The sequence below is a fragment of the Protopterus annectens genome, chromosome 7.part0 (assembly GCF_019279795.1).
Source record: "Protopterus annectens isolate FY-2018-M chromosome 7.part0, PAN1.0, whole genome shotgun sequence".
Taxonomy (NCBI): Eukaryota; Metazoa; Chordata; order Ceratodontiformes; family Protopteridae; genus Protopterus; species Protopterus annectens.
In genome coordinates, this window is record NC_056739.1 from 166,960,680 (window position 1) to 166,984,476 (window position 23,797).

General features: G+C 37.5%; 1 protein-coding gene across 1 annotated transcript in view; it reads left to right on the top strand.

Moving 5' to 3' along the window:
- The window catches only part of LOC122806313 (golgin subfamily B member 1-like), a 512,564-nt gene that overhangs the window by 44,203 nt on the left and 444,564 nt on the right, over positions 1–23,797 (top strand). The window lies entirely within an intron of this gene.

The following is a 23,797-nucleotide window of genomic DNA, read 5'->3' on the forward strand; positions in this document are numbered from 1 at the left end:
AAGCACATGATTTTCTTGTACAGCAGGCTTTATCATTGGCATAGCAGAAACAGCCATAATGCTTTCAGAACTTTCTAACAGAAATGAACTAGGAGAAGTGTCATAATATCTTTATTCAGGTTACGCATTTCCTTTTCATACTTTCATCTGTGTATCTCTGCACAGATCTATATATCCATTTCTTTTCCCTTCTAGAAAATGAACATGCATGTATCTTTCTATTTGTTTCGCATCAGCCCTTCCACTGTTTTTTCTCTGTTACATTCAAGGAATCTTGTGGTGCTGCGGTAGCATTGTCGCCTCACAGTAAGACGTCCTGTTCGATTCTCAACTAGAGCGTCTTCTGCGTGGAGACATGCATGAATGGGCGTACCTTCGTTGAAGGCTGTGCATCAGAGCTGGCAACTCGACACGCAAAAATCTACTGCCAATCATTAGAGGACTGGAGCTCTGCTGTGACGACCCCTAACCGGGAAAAGCCGAAAGACACAACAACAACAACATTCAAGGAATCTTATTCAACCCCCCCCGATTTTTGGGGAAAATGAAGTAGTCAAGTCAACTATTTGTTGTATTTTGTGTCTGTTGCCTTGCAAGCATGTGAATGCATCTCCTGCAATCACAACGATGAGAAATTCATTGTGAAATAGATGTTAAAGAAATAGTCCACTGGGACACAATTTAAAATGATGTTCTGTAGCTAGAAAGCTGATCTAAGTACATTTACTCATCAGATATACACAGACACAGCAAGTACACTTACAAACACATATGTCTACATACACTACAAACACCACACATACATATACCCATAGAGGTATACACAACGTCGCCACATACATTCATACAAACCACTTGTGGACATAAACATTACAGACATATCTACACACATACATACCACACACACACATGCATACCCACACACCACCACATTTTACACAATCATGTAACATCACAGACATATCTACTCAAACACAAACCTATCTACTCACATACATATCACACACGTGTACCAACACACCACCACATATTACACAAGCATGTAACATCACAGACATATCTACACACATACATATCACATACACACATGTAAATCTATAATACACCACCACATATTACATAAGCATGTGACAACACAGACATATCTACACACATACATATCACACACATATGCATACCCAGGTCCCCTTCTAATGGTCGACATTTCAAAATGTCAACATTCATATGGCTGAGACCATATGATCGACATTTGAAATGTCGACCATGGGGAACCGGCATCATGCTACAGTGCAGAATGAAAAGATTTCCACTTCTGCACTGTAGTCCGATCTCGGAGTTGGTATATACAACTATACGGATATATATATATGGATATATATTGGATATATACAGGGGGGTGCAGGGGGGCGAAACTCCCCTGCTAGCAGCATTAAGGTAAGTTTGTGTTTGTGTTTTGTGATTTACTTGAATGGTCGAGATTTCAAATGTCAATCATATGGTCTCGGCCATATGAAAGTCGACATGATGAAATTTCGGCCATATCAAGTAGCCCCACACACACGCCCACATATTACACAAGCATGTTAGCAATTCTGGTATAAAGGATAAAGGTCCATGACTCATGTGATCCCAGTTTAATTAGTAGCTCATGAGCCTGCTTGAGGTGACATGGCTTAGTGACCTCAACTTTCTCTGAGGGAATGGTTTGGGAACACGTGTCTGGGGTGAAAGTTTCCATGGATGAACACCCCATGGAAGTTCTGACATCAAAGGGCTGTCCTGAGAAGTTATGCCACTTACAGGTGTGAATGATATGCCATCACTTTTCCCACAACACAAGAATCCCCGGGCATGTTACCAGGCGTGTGCAGTAGACAGGGCCACAAAAGAAAAAAAAAACAAACTGCTTCTGGCAGCCCCTCTCTATTGGCTCATGCTCTGGTGATGGAGAGTGAATAGTCCAGTAGACAGAGGGTCTGACAGTTGGCAGGCAGTGAAGAGGGAAGGAGGTAAAAATAGATCCACATCCCCATTCCTCCCATAACAGTAGTTATACGGGAGGTTTCTAGACCCCCTATTGTCTGATGGGGTAGTGCTCAGTGTGCCAGCATAAACATGTGAAAACATGAAACTTAACCTTTTAGACATGGTTAATGTCACATGATTGTCATCCTGGTTTATTAAATCAAAGTTTTAGCTATGTGAGTGGATGGTAGTTCAGAAGGATATGCACAATCCCACAGCACTCATCAAAAAGAGTTGTGCTTTTTATTAAAACTAAATGACTTTAAGATAAAATAGACAATAGAAGAAGCAACTCTTTTTAAAAACAATGACAATTTAGACCAAGAACCCTCTCAGATAAACATACATTTGTCAGTTAAAGACAATTATGTGCAATGGCTGATGCACCACATTTCTTATTATATAAACGCATGGAACAACTTTCCCTGTACAGTCCCTATACAACACAAAATGTTGCCATCTAACCCTTCAAGCAGAATAGAACAGAACAGGGAATTTCTCTGGTGTACTGGTTACATTTCCCATAGTCATGTGATTACCATCTTGGGCCTTCCTTGAAAAAGAACATAGTCCTATGTGACTAACCTGATCAAGAAATGTAAACACATGCATTACTGATCATGTAAAATAAGGGATGACCAGTCCTCCAATGTTAATGGTTTCAGTTTGGGGCAATGGCCAGTGACTAGTCTGGCAATGTGTCATAACTAAAATAAACTACCCCTGTCTTCTGTTTAACCACCTCTCACCACAGGCATACTTCGGCATGCAGCAATGACATTGGAATACCTAATCCCCACATCAAACCTCTCAACCAAGATACTGACAGGTGCACAGTCTACCTGTGTCTCCTACTAAGACCCTGAAGTCTTTAACAATATACCTACCCTCCATTAAAAAGTGCCTGTTGCCATCTCTCTAGTGCACAATCTTTTATACATACATACACACAATGTCTTCTAGAATGTGACAGACATCTTTACCCAGACTGGAGATGGACACATTTTCATTCTTAAATGACACCACCTCATTTCTCTCATCTAATGCTATAGACTCATTTTTGGAATTTTATAATTGAGCTAATACCTGTAATACTTAGATTTCATCAGAGCACTTTGTTACTCTGATATCTACTATCCATTTTGGATGTGGTTCTAATCAAGGTGGAGGAAGTCAGGGCTGTCTAGTTGAAGGAACCACATGGTCAACAGGGATTGTGTTTTCCATGTCAATTTATTAGTCAGGTAAGAATACACGATAAAGATGACTATGTAGGATTTTAGGGGTACAGATTATGATGAGATGAGAGAGGAGAGAAGGGAGAAATAGGTCAAAAGTGAGTTTAGGGATAAACAAACCAAGGAAGTAAACTTTGTATGACAATGAGTCAGGGATGCAGTAGTCATGGTTATGAACCAAGGATTAGAGAAAGAGGCAAAGGAGAAGAAATTCAATATGGCTGCACAGGAAGGTGAGACTAGATTTGATTTCATATTTTTTATGACAGTTTATTGTGAGACTGTAGGGACATCTACATTAATTTTAGAATATTGAATTTTTAAAAAACAGTTGATTTGTTTCACAATTTACTCAAATACTGCACTTTTAAGTAATTTGTCGTTGTCTTTTGGCTTTTCCCGGTTAGGGGTCGCCACAGCGGAACTCCGGTCCGCTAATGATTGGCAGTAGATTTTTATGAACGCCGAGGTTCCAGCTCGACTTTCAACCTTCCACGAAGGCACACCTGTTTACGCATGTCTTTCGAATGCTCACACAACTGTGGGGAGGACATGCAGACTCCACACAGAAGGCACTCCCCGCACTCCAGCCAAGAATCGAATGGGAGAACCTCTTGCTGTGAGGTTTATTTTAAATCACTCATTGTTTGATCGTCGGCCTTTCTTTTTTTTTCCTTTTCATTTATTCTGCATGCTTAGGTTTAAGCACTTTACTAAATTAAATAAAATAAATGATAATACTGAATACACAAAAGAGTGGGCATACAAGAAAAGGAAAGGAGGGGTAAAGGAGACATGAGGCACAGTAGAAAGGACAGAGTACATCAAAACAGGTGAGAGCACCAAAGGCAGATGGTGTAAGGAGGGGATGGAACAAAGGCTTCCTTAGGTATATAGCAGAAAGAAGAAAAGGATTTATCGAGTTGTTTAGGTCGAGCAAAGACTGGAAAGAGATCAAAGCAGGCTTGGAAAAAAGCAGAGTTATTGAATGAATGCTCCACTTCAGGCTTCATGAAGGAAAGCAATGGAAGAGTATCATACGGTGAGGGAATACTGCAGAGTAGGGAGAGCAGAGGAAAGTAAACAGAGCAATTAGGCTAACAGGAAACCCAGTGCCATAAGGGAGATACAGTGCAGAGAACATCTAGAGGTCCTCAGGAATGTTTCCAGTGCACTGACAGATCCTCTGACGAAGGTCTTCAACAGATCACTGGCCTCTACGGAAGTACCAGAGAAGTGTAACATTGCATGCATAATACCTTTACATAAGGCAAGGGAGCAGGGAGGATCCTCAGAGCTACAGGCCTGTTAGATTAACAGCAGTGATAGGGAAGTCATGGAGAAAATACTCATAAAAAGTCCAGTTGTTTTGCTGCAGGACAACAATCTTTAGGGCAACTAATTTGGGTTTACGGCTATAAGGAGCCATCAGTCTAATATGATCCAGTTTTAAAGAAGGATTGCGGGAGAAACTGACAGGGAACACCTGTAGGTGTGATCTTAGACTTACTGAAATCTTTCATTCGGTCCCAGTCAGACAACTCTAGGAAAACTGATGGGGCTGGGATAAGATCAAGACTCAAGAATTGGTGTGCCGCATTCTTAAATGATACAACACAAGGAATGTGGTAATAAGGTTACTTTCAAAAATAACAAAATTGACTAGTTGAGCACCACAGTGGTCAGCCGAGGGTTCATTACTCTTCCCTGTTTTCATTTCAGGCATATCTGCAGGAATAAACAGGGTTATCCTGTCTTGTTGATGACAAAATGAAGTGCATTAGTAGTGGGGTGGTGGGAAGAAGAAGAAATTCTGACTACAAAGACAGAAATGTGACAACTGAGAGTGGCAAAGATAGCAGGAAATGTAGAAAAGTATCTGGGAATGTTGGTCATATCTGGAGTGGACCGCCAAAAACAAAGTGACAGAGCAGGGGCAGCAGCTAACAGAATACTGTGATGTGTCCTCAGGGAGACAGACTTAAGAAGCAAATGGGTAATGATTCTGCACCATTAGATCACAATCAGGCCTCACCTTGAGTACTGTGCGCAGTTTTGGAGGGTACATGATGGAAGGGACATCAGGCTGCTAGAAGACCAGGGAAAGGTCACCAGAATGATTTGTGGGATGGAACAGAAAAGATATGAACAGCTGCTGTTCTTCACACTAGAGCCCAGAAAGAAAAGGTGGCATGATGTGTGTGCACAATGTCATATCAGGGAAATGTAAAGGGGTCAGCCTGAACAGGAAGCACACAGAGGTAAGAAGGTGCTTAGACAGCTGAATAGAGTGGGTCAGCTGTGTTCTGGATCTATGAAAGTACTTCTTCATAGAGAAAAAAATTTAGACTTATGGAATGGGCCCTCAATGTGTGGTACAGAAACAGAGACGCCAGCAAAGTACTCAAGAAGGCATGAGGTGAGATCGGAAATGGAGGGAAGGCAAAATATCAAATGCCCTTAAAATGCAGACTAAATAGGCTTATTTTCTCCATCTGGCATCAAGCAAATTTAACAGTGCAGAAAACATTTACAATGAAGAGAAAGAGCTGCATAACTACTACTCTGCCTCATGTTTCCTCATTTTGTTCACCAAAGATATTTGCTTATTACTGCTTTCTACATACAATGCTATGCAACACATTATACTGGCAAATGCTTTTTTTTAATTTAGTACCTTACTGTATTACTAAAATAAGATTTCTTTTAGTTGTATGCCTGCAGGTTGTTAAAATGTTTAACAGTACAACTATATACCTGAAATAAAGAGTCTAAAAAAAGAAAAATAATTCTTTGCACATTTGAGGTGGCAGTATTAGTTTTGTCAGCACACTGCCTGCATATTACAGGAATTAAAGGACTGTATATTAAGCAGTTCACAGTGCGCTTCACCTTTAATAGCTTGCAACATAATGTAGTAAAATCAGCTTTGTGGGTCTCAGACCATGATGACACACATGTTTAGTGTGGACCTTATCTGCATTTCATGTTTTGCTGCAAATGACCAGAGTGCCTTCCTTTTCTGACCAAGTTCCCGTATACTTTTTATGACACTTTATTATCCTACCAACAGCAAAAGACTTTTAGAAAATATGTGACTGAAGAATAGATCATTTTCTAGTGCTAAATAATAAAACTCAGCAGTCCTCTACAACAAAACTATAGATACTAGTTAACAAACAAGGGGGCACATGGGGCTAGGGGCCAAGATTATGAATGGTGTTAACTGCTATGGGGACCTGGGATCGATGTGTGATGGGGCATTTTGTGCATAAAATAGCTGGTGTCCAATGTGGGACTGGTATGACTATCCAATGACTAAACTGAAAATGACTTGCAAAAGAAAGCTGGAGAAAGATTTCCATAGCCTAAGTTTAAATTTTAGGAATGCATTTTTTAGACTGTATTCCCATTATTTGGTGTCAGCAATGTGAGGTTACAACACAGTGTAGTACTGTATGCTTTCGAATTTGACTGTGTTTGTTCCAAGGCACTTTGGTATAGCTGCATCAAACTCTGGAAATTCAGACCCTAAATTTTTGATTGCTTGTCCTTTCTACAGCAAAGTAAAATGTGTCCTGTTCTGTCCTTTTACTTTATGTCCACATCCCATTCCCAACACACTAGTTTCAATTAGTGAAATCCATTGTGTGACAGTTGCTAGTAATGTATAATTTGTGCTTAACTGTTCTGTAAATATCCTGCATCTATTAGTTGGAGTCTTTGCAAGGAATTACACAAATGGTTGATTTCAAGAAATGGAATTGTGGGCTAATACTTTTTCTTAGGCAAGAAATACAGTGAAAATTGGTTAAGTGACACCCTCATAAAAGTACTTTTCCTTGTCAGAATCTTCAACAACGGTTCAAGTGGTCAAAAATTATGTTAGTTTGAGAGATTCTATGTAAAATGAAGAGAATTCCATTAAGCAATGAACAGTTTCAAAATATTAATTCAGTTAAAAGTTTAATTCAATGATATTCATTTCATAAAGATAGTTGGGTATTTATTCTGGGGATCAAATTACTTGTGGTATATAGCAGTAATTGTACTAGACAGTTAGGAACCTTGCAATAACTATGAATAACTGACTAGATGTAAAAAAAATAAAAAGGCTCGCTCTCACCTTCTTGAGCCTTGTTATTTGCACTCTTTGTCCAAAGAATAGTATTTATAGTTATAGAGTAACCAAACAAATGATATATAGGATGTTCTCCAGTTATTCTAAATAATAATACTTTTTTGCTGTTCTGTACACATCCCATTCATAAGCATTTTTTAAATTGTACGTCAAGTCTCAGCATGGAGATACTAGCTTGCTACTCTCAATACTAGATACTCAAATGCAAAAGGAAGTTTAGAACTTTCTAACAGCTGCCAGGAGGAGATGTATTTCACGGGGAATGACTACAAAAGAGAGAGATGTGAATAGCTGTGGCTATTTTTTGCAACCAGTTGTTGCCTGATGGCATGGGTTGTAGATGAAAAGTGATCGTCTTGATAAGTTCATGTATGCATTTATCAGATGAGTAAATAAATTACTAGGTAACCACACTTGTCAATGCAGAAGGGCAAGATGGGGTTGGATACTTGAATTTAAATAGATACATGCTGATCCATTGGGTTCTGAATGATTGACACAAAGGAGTGAAACAAGTTTTGTTGAACCTCCAGGGTATTTTTTAACAGTGCAATGCCCTGCTGTATCTTCCCCACCCTAAACATAAATATATCTACTCTGAGGTCACATAACAGTGGAAAAACAAAGCAAACCTCACTGTCGGTGAAAGATGTTTCTCTCCTTTTTTGTTCAGTTGTATAACACTTAATGAAAGTGCAACATGTATTACATATTAATGGTACATGAAGTCCTCTCACAATATTCTACATATGCTTTGTCATGGAAAATAAATTAATTATGATTCTACTTACTTTGTTGTATCAAAGCTGCTTTCTACCATCTGTATAGCACCGAACATGCTGCCACTCTGAAACTATACTTTCAGATAATGCTTGGTGGGGTAACATGCAGGAGGTGAATCTTTCTGATGTTGAGTAACATTAGTTTGGCATAAGCCTAAGAAGGAATTGCATATTTCTGTATGTGTTTGTGTGTGGGGGTGCGTTCCTTTATCTTACTTATTCTTTTGGTAACTGAATTGAGTGAGCTATGTTAGTTCACAAAGTACGTTAACAGCATCAGTGATGCAATAGGTAGCAAACTCATCTCTGGTACAGAAGGCTTTGGGTTCTATTTACAAAACAGGCAGATCAATTGCTGACACTACAATGCAGCATAAGAGGGTGCTGCACTTCTGAGTGTGTTGTATTTTGGATGAGACATTTAAATGAGGCCCAATTTGCTTGAATTGGTGGTAGCTCAGGTGGATGTAAAAGATCCCACAGCACCTGTAGAAGAGAAGGGGTCCTTTATTAATATACAAAAAGAACTCTTATTTACAAAATATTTACAAATGTATAAATATATAGATATACAAAGCTGTTTACAAATATTCATAATTTCCTTTACAATCATACTAAATTTTCATCTGTTAGATCCCCACTCCTTTTTCTGTAACCACTATCTTACGTTACTTAATCTTATTCCATTAAACAATTTAATTTTTTCATTCCATATAACCCCATATAATGTAAAATAACTTGTTTATTATTTTAACATATTCTTTACTTCTGTTCTTATAATATCCATATTTAATCATATCCATGTTTATTTTATCCACTTCTTTTACATCTTCAAAAAAATTTTCTTACCTAGTTTTCCCCATACCCTTTTTACTCTTTTACATTTCAAAAACAGATGTTCCATAGTTTCTTCTTCTTGACAATGTACACATATTCTATCACTTTTATGTGGCATATTTCATTTTACTGGCAATATACCTGTTACCAGTCTCCACAAAACATCTTGACATTCTACTCTCTGATTACACAATTTGCTTCTTAGTTTTATAGCTTTAATTTGCCATCTGTTAGATTTCTCATGGTTTTACATAGTGGTATTTTATCATTACATTCTTATACCATACTTTTCTTTTTCTATATCAATTGTTATTTTCTCACAAAAAAATTGGTAACATTTTATTTCTTCATTTATATACTCTTTTACTTTTAATCTTTATTACCATACCCCCAAGTTTATCATACTTCTATTTATACAGTTTTACTACTACTGTCTCATCTTCTTTATTTATCCATTTAAAACTTTGTACAAATTTAATGAAGCAACCTGTACAGCTGGGTTAATTAACCCTAAACCCCCTTCCTTTTTTATTTACATACAAAACTCCTTTTTTACTGGGTTTAATCTATAGCTCCATATAAATGAAAAAAAATATCTGCAATAATTGCTTTTCAAATACTGTTGGCAACATAAATGCACTTGATATGTATGCTGTTTTGCCCATCAGTACTAAAATTATATAAGCCTTTTTTTTTTTAATTATAATTTATATGCTCTCCAGAAAAGACAGGTTTATTGTATTTCTTCTATTGTTTTTTTTCCCATTGAATTCTACTTACATCTTTGTTCCCAAATTTTATATGTAACACAGAAATTTCAGTCATCATAAAATATATGCCCCCATTCATTTAAAATCTGTAGAACTATTTTTTGCCAATCCCTTACATTTTTATACATTTCATACCCCACTCCATCTAGTCCTGCAGCTGAATCAATATTTACTTGTTCTTACACTTTAGCTCATTTTATGGAATCTCATTTCCAACTCTTTATTCTCTTTTTATGTTAACTTTTTTTTACTTTCCGTGTTTATTTTGCTACCTTTTTTCTTTAAACATTTTTTGTACATATTGTACTACACTATTCATATTTATCCTGAGTTGTTTCTATTTCTCCTTTTAAAATTTTTTATTTTTCTCATTAAATTATCTTCTTCCTTTACTGCTTAAGTAATTCAGTACTTTTCGTTTTCCTTGTAAAAAGTATATTTGCTTGTATAACTCTTGTATTTTGTCTTGATTGCTTTCATATAATTATTTTTCTTTGTTAAAGTACTATCAATATGTTCTAAATCTTCCAATGCATCGTTATGTGTTTTTATATTTTTCTTTCTCTACTTTTTTCACATCATATTGCCAGTGTAAAAAACATTTTTTATATTACTCCTTAAATATCATCCACAATTCAGATCATTTTTAAATGTTTTCATAGTAATATGATCTTTCCATAACTGTATTACTAATCTCTTTACTTCTTCATGCCATGCTTATGTATCCTTTTTATTCCTTTGCCTATTTTTTATATATTCCTTCATTTGTAGCCATATTGCAAGATGATGAGAAAATCCTGTTTCAACTATCCCCCCTTCTCCTATAACTAAACATTCTAATACTATAAAATAATCTGTTTCAGTTTTGCAAATACCCCTTTTGTAAGTCCATGCATTGCTGTCCCATATTTTTAGCTTACCACATCTTTTAACTACTAACATTTTTCTTATACCATTTTCTTTTTATGCTTGCCTTTTAAATCACAGTTAAAGCCTCATGCTATTATATTATTCATATTTATTGCTACATAGTCTAAAATATAATGAAATAAGCTCTTTCTTCACAATTAGCATAAGCATATAATACCATAATTCTATAGATTTGTTCTTTCAATTTTAAATCTACAATGGTTAATCTTTCCAATTCTGCTATCAAATATCTTTACTGTATTTTCACAGAATACAGCTATTCCAGAACATCTCTAATTTCCCAAATTTCAGATTATCTTTTCTACCAGCAGTTTCTCTGTAATCTTTCATTTGTTAAAAGCTTGTGTCTTCTAATATAATTACATGTACATCATATGTATTACACCACTCCAAAATCGATATTCTTCTTACAATATTCTTAATACTATTCACATTTACAGAAAGCACTCTAAACTTTTCATTTTATCTTTTTCATAGGTTCACAGCTAATTACTAGGTTAGTTTTCTTAATAGGCCATTCTAAGCTTCTTAACCAATTTCCTTCTGAAAGGTGAGGATCAAAAAATGTAGCTTGTGGCTGTGAATCAAACACCTTAGTCATTATTCCACCCTCAGTCATTAGTTGTATATATTATTTTTCATCCATTTCTTTTCTTTTTTACTTTTGTACTTATCCCTTTAAATTTTCTTTTTCTGTTTTTCTTTTACCATTTTACCAGTATAATTCTTTTTTTACTACCTCCCAACTTATGTATTCTTCATCACTTATTTTAGAACCTTATTCTATGTACTCTATTATTTTTTCTCATCTATTTTTTCTTCTGTTTCTACAACTTCTACAATTTCTTATATTTGTTCATTTTCTTCTCTATTTTTCTTTACACTTGTTTTCATTTTTGCAATCCATCCACAAATGTCCAATTCTGTTACATTTATAACATTTCAATTTGTATTTTTTGCATCATCTCCCATTTTCCCACAAATATGACTTTTTCTTTTGTGAGAGTTACTTATCAAATGTCCTTTTCCACACAAAAAATGTTTTGGGTTGTCCTAAGTATTTTATGACACCTCATTCCCCTCCACATAATCATGCTTGGTACATATGTATATTTTTTTCTCTTTCTATTTTAACAAAATATTACAATCCCAGCCACCAGTCCATGCGCCCATTGTAATTTAAATGTTTGCAATGTCTAGTATTTATTTACATAAAGTTTTCAGATATCCTTTCAAATGCTCTCTTGTTGTTGTGTCTTTTGGCTTTTCCTGGTTAGGGGTCGCCACAGCAGAACTCCGGACCGCTAATGATTGGCAGTAGATTTTTATGTGCTGAGTTGCCGGCCCTGACGCACAACCTTCAACGAAGGTACGCCCATTCACGCATGTCTCCACACAGAAGATGCTCTAGCTGAGAATCGAACAGGACAACGACTTACTGTGAGGCGACAATGCTACCGCAGCACCACCACCGCAGTCTATCTACCTCTTTTTGAAATTGTACATTCATTTTCATTTTTTTGTTTCCTTGTTAAATGTTTTTATCACATAAAGATTCTATGGGTTACAGTCTTTTTTCTTAGTCTCCAAGAAAATTTTCCATTGAAATAACAGTCTCAAATATGTCACAAAATGTCTCTGTTGATAAGAATAAATGCTTTTGCACTCAAAGGAGCTACTAAATTGTCCCAAATTTCATACCTGTACATTTATTTTTATTATTTACTTTGAGTCCTTACTACATCTGTTTTCATTTTCTTTTGCCTTTTCTGCTACTCCACATTTGTATTCTTTTACTTTCTGCATAGGTTTTCTTTTTCATCTCACCACTATTCTTCAGGATTTTCTCTGCATCCTCCTCTTGTATTTTCTCTATAATGTTCCCTAGGAAAGATCTCCTTCATTTTCTGGCTCACTCTACACCACAGTTTCTTTAAGTAAATCATCCTGTAACCCTCCTGACTGGAGGATTGTAATTAGACATCCATCATTTGCTGACTCATCTCCATCCAACAGATTTATTTTAAATATTTCCTTGGAATGCTGCACACATTTTCTGGATTCAATATTTGTTTTCTTCCCCATTTCTTTCACCACTCCCTGATCCCCTTCTCTCACCATCTACCTCTGTGTTTCTCTGGTCTGCCGCTGCACTTTGAATGGAAACAGGAAGTACTCCTTCAAAATGGGTTCTACTTGCAAAATGATGAGTAGGAGAATTTCCCCAATGACCTGGCCAAATTTCTCCTGGTAGTACAGATACCACCTTGGGTCTCCCCTGAAAAGAGGCTACTGGCCCAGTGGGACTAATCCAGTCAACAAAGGAAATAATAAAAAAAAAAAAGATCTACTATTACTGGACCATTTTCAACATTGACTCAAAAAAGGTACATACAAAGGTAATTAAATAAAAAGATAAATTCCACCAAAACCATCAAGGCAAGGCTCCAGACACCACTTGTATTTTTAGCACTTTTGTTCTTTTTATTTTTAAAACAAGAATGACGTCAGAAAATACAAGTAAAACTTTTGACACTTTTGTCCTTTCACTATATGCTGTTAGCACTTTAAATTCTTTGTTAATGTATTTTTTTACGTGACAACAATTACTGTTTCTTTAATGCTGAATGGGTCAGTCACATCACGTGATGTTTCTGGCAACCTTTTTAAACTGCTCCATTATTTTACTTATATTTTTTGATGAAGTTCTTGTTTTAAAAATAAAAAGAACGAAAGCGCTAAAAATACAAGTGGTGTTTTGCACCTTGCCTTGGTGGTTTTGGTGGAATTTATCTTGTTACTTTATTTGTTGTTTTTTCCACCACACTTCTTTCCTTTTACCTAAATAAAAAGTCATTAATCTGTATAATGAATACATTTAATCAGTCGTACTCAGATAAGACATTTGACCTTTTTCGTTCTGTGCAGTGGTATTTGCTTCTAGGAAACAGACAAATAAAGTGGCAGACCTTGTTAAAGTTGACAGTGGTAGTAGAAGCAGCAGCTACTAAAAATAGTCTGTATGAAGCTTAAAGCAGAACTACCCAGTTTACAAGTAATGTATTAGCTGCTGGGATGGAATAAATGACACTAAGCTGAGAGGCAGCTCTTTTAAAAGAGTTTCTAAGGGATGGAAGAATCAAATTACTTCATCTTTTGGTTGGGTAAGTTAAAGAATCATTCTTAAGACAGAAGGGCTGTGATCCCTACGGGGACCCTACAGAACATATGACTACACATTTTCAAGTAAACAATGGTTACTCTCAGCAACACAAAGCTTTCCCCCATTAAAGTGCTTTCACTCCCATTTAGTTGTATTACAGGAGTACTGGCACCCATGTCTCAGTCTATACTCCCTACTAAACCTCTCGAAAAAAACTCCTTATCAAGTGGCTCTTCATCTAAAGAGGATTAATGTTATATATTTATTTTACTCATTTAATTTATTTTTGTCTGTATGTCCCTGCAGCGTTTGTACAGATGTTGATTAGCCTGTAGTGGGACACTGATTTTATTTTTACTGACATTTTCAGATTTTGCTACAAATAGAGCTACTATGCTCTGAAAAAGTGTACTTTTACAGTTATGAAAACTGATGTTACCAACACTTAGGAATGAAAAATAAGAATTGGCTCCAGTATTGTGTAGGTACCAGAAACCTGTTTGAACTTTTTAAAGCTTTCATTTCCTTGCATTGGAATACAAGGAAGGGAAAGCACAACTACTACTTCTTTTTTTTTTTTTTAAGTTTAACTTCTCACATACTTTGCAGAGGACTTCATCTCTTCCTGCATGATACATCACAGTCACAGATATATGTGTAGTTTATCCTGTCCGGCACTGCTGTCAATCTTAGATGGGCAATTAATGCTACTAATGTCAGGAATGTAGCAGCTGATATAAAAAAAGAGAGAAAGCTGTGGAACTTTTCCCATTGTTTTACTGCAGAGAGGATGAGAACTTAACATTCGCCTTTCATAGCAAAACAAAGCAATTAGATTAGTCAGGGGTTCAAAGGCAGTTGTCACCTCTTCTGACAAATGTACATAAGCAGCGACACAGTATTGAAATAATAAACTTTAAGTGTTGGTTATTTATAACAGTTTATATGTTAAGATAATTTAAATGTAGTATTAAATATGTCTGTGGCATTTAGAGAAAAGTCAGAAAATATTTTTTCTTGTAAAGTGTCAAGACATTTACCATTTTTAAGGTCCCACCCCCCAACAGGACAGAACTGCAGAAAGAGAGACAAGTGGCAACCTTATCAAACAGGTGCACTAATAATGGTCATACAAAGGACTTTTATGCTTTTTCTTGTGACATCCTCCCAGAGGGGGATGCATATCTGCTACATGCAGATCCATGGTAAGAGATTCCCAATGACTGAGTCAGTCCTTACATTGTTAGAGTGCATGAGCATTTTGTAGTCCACAAAGGAAATATGAGCACTGATGGCAACCATAATATACAGCTGAATTTACTTTAACGTATGTTTACTAAGTGCTGTTGCATTCAAAACATTAAGAAAAGGAAATCAGAAAAATGTAACTGTTTAAATGCAAACACATACACAGCGTCAGATATATGCATTTAAACACAGTACTGCATCCGACATATAGTATTTGACATGCTACATATATTTTTATACAGTTCCCAGGGAAAGAAAATTACTGTTCCATAAAAAAAAAAACCCAAACACAAAATAAAGTGGGGGGCTTCACCCCTCATACCTCGCGATGTTGGGGCTGTGTCCCCCACACCCCCCCTACTTAAATATACCAACTCCAAGATCGCACCACAGTGGAGGTAATGGCAAAGTCCCAAAAATGGCCCAGTGATTTCTTTCCCTGGGAAAAAAAATTGCTGTTCCTTGCATTGGGGATTTCGCCGTTTCGAAAAAAAAAGTGTGTGTGTGTGTGTGTGTGTGTGTGTGTGTGTGTGTGTGTGTGTGTGTGTGTGTGTGTGTGTGTGTGTGTATATAATGAAAGCAAAGAACATGCAGCCACATAGGGGGCTACACCTCCACACCCCCCTAACTAAATATAATAACTCTGATATTGTACTACTGTGGAGGTCTGGGGCAAAGGTCACCATGCTGACCAAGGAGTTACTTACCTTTAGTTAAATGTTGGTATTTCAAGCGGGCGGTGTTTTGGACATTCGGTATTCTCGGCTTGATGTTATGAAAGTTGGATAAATGGAATTTCATTTATATGAAGGGGAGCCATATGTGCATATACATTATATATATATCTATGGGTCCACTACGTAATTTTGAAATTTCAAAATCCCGAACATCAGAATCCCAATGCTCAGATACTTGAGATTTTGAAATCTCAAAAAAAAAAAAAAAAAAAAAAGACAGACACACAGAACAGTCCAAACCCATGTTTTTGCAGGGGGGCAAGCCCCCTTGCACCCCTCACACCCCCGCTACTTAAATATACCAACTCCGAGATCGCACTACAATGTAAAGTGTGGAAAAGCTCCTGTTCTGCATTGTACAGCGATCTCCATTATTCACTTTCGAGATTTCATAGGTTCATAGGTTCATAGGTAGGTACTAGGCTATCTGCCTGATGGCATTTATAAGCCTAGCCAGAGTGTGTCAGCTTTTGCCGCCCCATTGATTAATTAACTGAGCCTCTGTCAAGAAGAGCCAATGAAGTGATCCCAGGGGTGTATTTTCTGTTACCCATGCACTTGTCAAGGTTTCTCTTGAAGAGTGTTAGTGAGGGGCTCTGCCTAATGTAGTTAGAAATTTTGTTCCAAAGCATGGGGAGTCTCTGTGACAGGAATCTATCCCTCCAGCATGTTCTTATTATTGTTGTGGTGAGGTTTAGCTCACTAGAGCGAGTGGCTCACAGTGACTTGGATTTCTTTAGGTGGAGCATGTCCATCAATTCTGAGTTGGACATGGCTTTGTAAGTCAGGCAGAGAACACCTCTGAGTAAGCAATATGCCACTGAGTACAGCTGGAGTTTTTCCAGTCGGACTGTATAGGACATATGTTTGAGACCAGTAATCCTCTTGGTGAGGTACTTTTGTGGTCTTTCCAGCTGTTGGAAGTGTCTTGTGAGGTACATCCCAAACAGGGCATTGTACTCTATGATGGGTCTGATGAGTGATGGGTAGAGGGGCACTATAACCCCTTTATTTCTAGATGTGACCCCTTTATTAATTAGATGGGCAACATAGAAGGATTTCCTAACTACTTTGGCAATATGATTGTCAAAGGAGAGATTACTATCTACCTGGGTCCCCAGATCTCTTATTATCTCTTATGTATTAAGGGGCTGCCACCTATGTGGTAATTCATGGGTGTTTTGTTTTTCCCAAATGGGATGACTATGCATTTTTTGGTATTTAGCTTGAGACCATGACTTTGACACCAGGTGTCTGTCTCAGTAAGGCCCTTTTGGAGAATGTCTGTGTCAGCCGGTGAGTCAATTATGGCCACCAGTTTGCGGTCATCGGTGAACTTGGTTAGCCATAGTCCTCCTGTGTTTGCATGTACTTCTGAGAATTATATGCCGAACAGTAGGGGTCCCAGGACCGAGCCTTGTGGGACACCACTTGTGACTGGTTTAGAGTCGGACCTGGAGCCTGCTATTCTTACTGTGTGAGTTCTGTCTGTAAGCCAGTTGGCAACCCATCTTGTGACGTAGGGGGTTATATTCAGGCTTATGTTCAGTCTGGTGAGTTTTTTTTCTATAATTCCCGAGTGGGGAATGGTGTCAAAAGCCTTGGCTAGGTCAAGGTAGGCTGTGTGAACTACCTTCCCCTCATCTATGGCCTTGGTGACTGTCTCAAAGAAGTCATCCAGGTTAAGTAGGCATGATCTGCCCTTAACAAAGCCAAACTGGGTCAGGTCAAGTGTTTGGAGGTTCCCAATGTCTTTGTTAATGAGTACCATAATGATGCACTCCATAGCCTTGCAGACCAGGCTTATGGGGCGATAGTTACCAGGGTCTGTTGTGGCCCATCCTTTGTGGAGCGGAATAACCATTACTTTTCACCATTCTATGGGTACGTAGCCTGTGAAGAGGCTGAGGATGAACAGTGTGTTTAGGTGAGGGATTAGTTCATGCTGTAGTTCATGCAAGATGCAGCCTGGAACACCATCTGGCCCCATTGACACTGTGCTTTTGGCTTTTGAAAGGGCTGTTTTCACCTGTGTGTCTGTGATTTATAGGACACTACACTTTTCTGGTATTGTTGTGGGCCCTTTTGGGGGTGAGAGGGGGTTGAAGTCTGCACTGAATCTATCTGCCAGGATGTTGGCAATATCAGTGGGTTCAGTATATTTTGTGCTATTTTGCACTAGCTCAGAGCATATCTGCGAATTGCCACTTAGATTCTTGACACAGCTAAAGAAGGCTTTGTGGTTATCTTTCGAATCTTTGGCTATTTTTCTTTCGAAGTTAGCCTTGGAGGATTTTATGAGGGACCTTAGTTTTTTACTGATACTGATCAGGGATTTCTTTCCTTCTTGGGATTTGCTTTTTTTCTGAACTAGTTTCCTCCTTCTATTGTCTAGCCTGTTTATGGCAAGGGTCCACCAGACTAGTTTCCTTCTCTTAGGGGAGTGAGTCTTGGTTTTGCTAGGGATGGCACAATCCATGCATCCTTGTAGGTGCTCATAGAGTGCATTTGTAAAGGTTTCTGCATCTTGGGCAGCATTACCCTTTAGCGTGGGGGCTGTGAAACTTACCACCTCTGTCTTAAGTAAGGTGAAGTTTGCTTTAGAAAAGTTTTTTACTGTGGTTTCCTTAGTTGGGAGTAGTGGTGGAATGTGGACATCCAGAGTGATTAGTTTATGGTCTGATCTAACCAGTGATGGGTTGACCTCTGGTGTGGAACACCTGTCGCCCATGTTGGTGATGACCAGGTCCAATCTGTTTTCACCTCTGGTAGGGGAGTTTACCAGCTGATCCAGGGCATTTGAGTTGATAAATTCCAGGAAGTGCTGAGCTTGGGAGTTTGTACTCGAGTAGTTTTCCCAGTTAACGGTAGGGTAATTGAAATCGCCCAATATCATGGTGTTCAGTAGGACCTTCAGTGTCTCCAGAAAGGCAGAGTGGTGGTCCTGGGTCATGGAGGGTGATCTGTAGCAGGCCACAATTTGCACTGAAGATTTGCCTGATGTTAGTTGCACATGGATGATCTTGGAGGTATCATGCTGCGCCACTAACCTGGAGGTGTAGATATCCTTGATGAATATGGATACACCCCCTCCTTTTGTGTTTCATCCATGTTCGGTGGCCGAAATGTGTGGTATGAGTTGTAGCCCAGTAGTGCTGGGGTGCTCTGTGGAGCCTTGAACCAGGTTTCAGTTACTGCACAGATGTCGACGTTCTCCATACTGAGGAGTGCTTCGAGCACATGCATTTTGAGATTTAAACTCCTGGTGTTGAGTAGCATAACCCTCATTTTTTTATTTGTGCTGTTTACGGAGGTGGGTATGACTTTTGAGCCTTGCCAAAAAAAGCATTATGGGGGCAGCAAGAGCCTTGGCAAGTATTCCAAAGCCTGGGGGTGACAGTTGCAAGCCGTCTCTTGCGAAGCAATGAGGCCTGTCGAGCATGTCGTCCCAGGCTGACAGACACTGGATCCCCTTTGAATGACACCAGAAGCTTAGCCAATTGTTGAAATTTATCATTTTTTCTTTATACTGCGGTATCATTCTTGGTATGGGCAGGATGCTGCTCAGGGTCAGGGTCATACCCACCTGGGCTACATGATCAGAGAGCTCTTCCAGGTCTCTTTTCATGTAGTCCAGGGAGGGACATCTCAGGTCATTCACACCAACATGAACAATGACAGAGTCATATTTGTACTTGTTCTGGAGGGACCTGAGTGCTTGTGTTATGTGGCAGATTCTGGCTCCTGACAGGCAGCGAACAGTAACCTTCTCCTTGTCAAAATCTCAAGCATCTGAGCATTGGGATTCCGATGCCCGGGATTTTGAACTTTTGAAATTATGTAGTGGACCTATACATATATATATATATATATATATATATATATATATATATATATATATATATATAGATAGCTATAGATATATATACGTATATATACATATATATAGATATAGATATATATATACGTATATATATATATATATATATATATAAATATATATATATATATATATATATATATAATATATATATATATATATATATATATATATATATATATACACACACACACACACACACACACACACACACACACACACACACGTGCAATATGGATGCATATAACTCATTATTTATAATAAACAACATAGAGTTAAGTATTATTAATGTATACATTCTAGTAAATGTTACTTAATGTTTTACTTATTCACTGTCACACATTGGCAAAAGACTGCATGTGCAACACATAACCAATGTCTTTATGTCAGTATATATTTTTTTGTATTACTAAGTGCATTTATTACTTGTTATTATCTTTGAAAATGTAGCCCAAGTTTTGGTAGAAAAAGATCTTGGGACCAGTTCACTTTTCTGGTTCCTAAAGTATACGTAAATATGAAACAGAAAAAAAGGTTGTTGAACATGACAGAGATAATTAAGAAAATAGTAAAGCACATTTTAATTCTACATCATTTGAGAGAGAGAAAAAAATCCAACTGAAGTCATTGGGAAGTAGCAGATAGACTTAGTTTACAGTTGTACTACTTGTCATATGTAAGTGTACAGCAAGGATCACTGACTGCAGTGAGAGTTTTCACACCTCAGCATGAGTGTATGGTGGAATGTCTGTCATTTCTTTTAGAACTACAAAGAAACTCCCTTTACAAAAGCCTGTGATTTACCTGCTTTCTTTTGCTGGAAGGAGGCTCAGTCAGGGAAACATTGAAGTAGCTCTGTTACATATGGTGTGTTAGATGACAGTGATTCACAGTCCTGCTATTCTATCTTAATGGCATGAGAAAACGCCTTCACTTCCTTATGTCTAGCATGACTCATATAAAGAGGACTTGAAATGTAGTTTGAGAAGAAGGAATGAAAGCAAGAAAACAAGATCACATTACCAAGGCAGGCCACATCATATGCCATGTTGAGGGGAAACACTTTAAAATTGCAAGGAGCACTTGGGAGTTATTTTGAGGCATTAAAATAGTTCAGAAAACAAGGTTGCAATGAAAAAAAAAACATATTTTTGAGTTCTAATATAGAGTTTTATTTTAGTTTGTTTTCTTTACCCTACTGAGCTGGCACAGCTTTCGTCTCACAGTTTAACCTACCTCATAATTTATTGATTTTCTTTTTAACCACTAAACCATTTTAGGTGTCTGTCAGATGGTGAAACCCATTCTTCCTGTACCAGAAATGTGTACCATTATAAAACTTTGTTAACAACTGAAGCTATACAGTTGGAAATCAACATCAGAGTCTCTAGTTGGATATTCAGTAGATGCCCATAAGTCATCAAATCATCTGCACTTTGGGCATGAGAATCCGAAAAAACTCTGAGATCATAGAAATTGTGTAGTTTGTATGTACAGTGCCAACTCATTGCACTTTAGGAAGTAACCAGTCTGTAGGCCAGCACTATTCACTCCTTTTGGAAAGTGGTAATTTCCTTTGTCATATAAGTCAGTCATATCTTGTTACAAAAACTCATCTCTCAATCTGGAATGCCTAGCCTGCTACAAACTTATGTCTACACTTTCTCTTCTGGAATTTTCATTGAAAGGATGGCTTTTAGGTAGGCAGAGTAATGAAAAATTTGCTAAGAGTTTCCAGCCGCAATGCATGCAGACACAATGCAACTAAACTTCCACTATTGAGCTGATTGCATTGTTTTTATGGCCGGGTGCTGTAGGACTATTTTGTCCAGTTATTAGCTAATCTGTTAAGAGTGTTTTGGTGTAGTCCTCAGCATATTCTGTAACATCTGTGCCCAGGTTATGAAACTGAGGAGCCTGTCTTTGACTAGCCACATCTTCTCTAAAGGGGGAAATGAGAAAGTGATGTCTGGGTTCTTATACTCTAACTTCATGCCCTTGGCATCTAGGAGGATTCAGTGTCCTAGCTTGCCACATTTTTACATTCTGCATAATGAAGAGATCGTTAAGCAATGCAAGCTGAAATGTGGAACTTGGACAGCTGTCTTTCCTTTATAACCGGGGGGGGGGGTGACTGTCTTTATGCTCAACAGACACGTTGATGAAACTAGTGGAGTGCCCCAAAATTCAATCCTTGAACTACTCCTCTTTGACATTTACATCTCAGAGGTCAAATCTACTGTTTATTTTAAAACAAGCAATGTCTTTATTGAATTATCACTTATGACATAGGTAATCATGATTTTGTACACATGAAAACAAACCATATTGACATATTTTCAGTTTCTCAAACTTATACATCACCTATAATGTTCTACAGAATCAGTGTCAGACATTACACAGCTCATTTAATTCCTGTCTTCCCTTAAAACTCAATGCCTCCAAACATTATTCTGCAAGTATTGTTGCCAAAATTCCCATTTTCCCTGTGTAATTTGCTCCGACCCTTTTCTAAAGATCCCATTTCCAGTTGTTTTAACGCTGTTACTATCTTCACTACTTCTAATGCGGTTGGTTTAGACTTTGAGTTCCATTTTCTAGTAACTGATTTTTTGGCAGCCATCATAATTAAACTCAGCAAGGTTTTATTACATCTAGGCAATTCAATGTATCCAGCTAAACAAAATGTTTATTTAGTTACACCAGTTTGCTCACTCAGTATTTCTGACAGACTAATCTGCAGGAAATGTTTAAAGTATGCAAACGCTATACAAAATATGTTCCTAATTACCTCATTCTTCCTCATCACACCTCCAACATTTGCAATCTACCTGAAGAAAAATGCTTGGTGTACAAACATGCCTATGCAAACACTTCCAAGCAAAGATCCTAAATCTTCTCGATTGTCTTCCATATTTGGGAGCCATGCATATATTCAACCATTGTTTCTTTGTAGATTGCTTATCCAATCTCTCTTCCCAATCCTTTCTATCCTCCTCTGATTAATTCCTATAGTAATCATGCTATATTTATAAACTTTACTAATTATCCCAATTTTAACAGCATCTTCTGTTCTAGACTCTATTTAAAACTCTACCAGTGCTGGTCTTTTACTTAGGATCCCCCTATTCCGTTCTCTTTGCTATACTCTCTTACAAATCTTTGTTAGGGAAGGCAATCTCTAGTCTGCAGTCCAAATGTATTATTGGCCTCTTCCCACTCTATTACCTTTCCCTTCCCAATTATTTTCTCCCAATACCTTTGTTCTTTTGCCAGTTTTCTCCAGTAAATTCCAGTCCCCTCTTGCCTATTTTCTGTACCCCTAATTGTAGTCATCCCTATTAGCAGAATCTCCTTTCTCCATGGCTGTGCTGGCGTAGTTCTTAGAAAACTTGCTGCTACCTTATGCATATAATATTCTGTATGATTATTGTTATCCTTAAGGATCTGCATCCAAAATTCCAGTCTCTTATTTAACTTCTCCCTGTTTCACCATCCCTTTCCACTTTGAATTATAGCTTTCTGCTTGTGCTATATATAGGAATTTTAACTGCATAGTTCTGAAATATCCCTTCAAATCAGATAATCCCAAACTACCTTGTTCTATTGAAATGTTCAGCTTATCCCACTTAACTCTTGCCCTCTTCTCCTCCCAGATAAAATCCTTCAGCTCTATTCATTTCATCATACTTTTCCTCTGATTGATAAAAATATGCCTGACCAGTGTATAAAACTAAATGGACTAAAAATATTTTCACTGCTTGCATCTTGCCATGCATATCCTTAAAACAGAGCTTCCACTTTCTCTATGTTTATATTATTGTTTTAGTCTCTTCCCACATAACCTTAGCTGCTGTAACAGAACCTATTTTAACCCATACTCCTAAGTAACTCATTTTATCATATCATCATAAATATGGGCATGTTTAAACCAATTTGTGTGTGGGTACATAGTTTACAACTATTGCCTTTATTTTACCTTCATTAATTTTGCATCCTGAAAAGACTTGAAACAGTTTCAGAATGTTCCACAGCACTGAAATTTC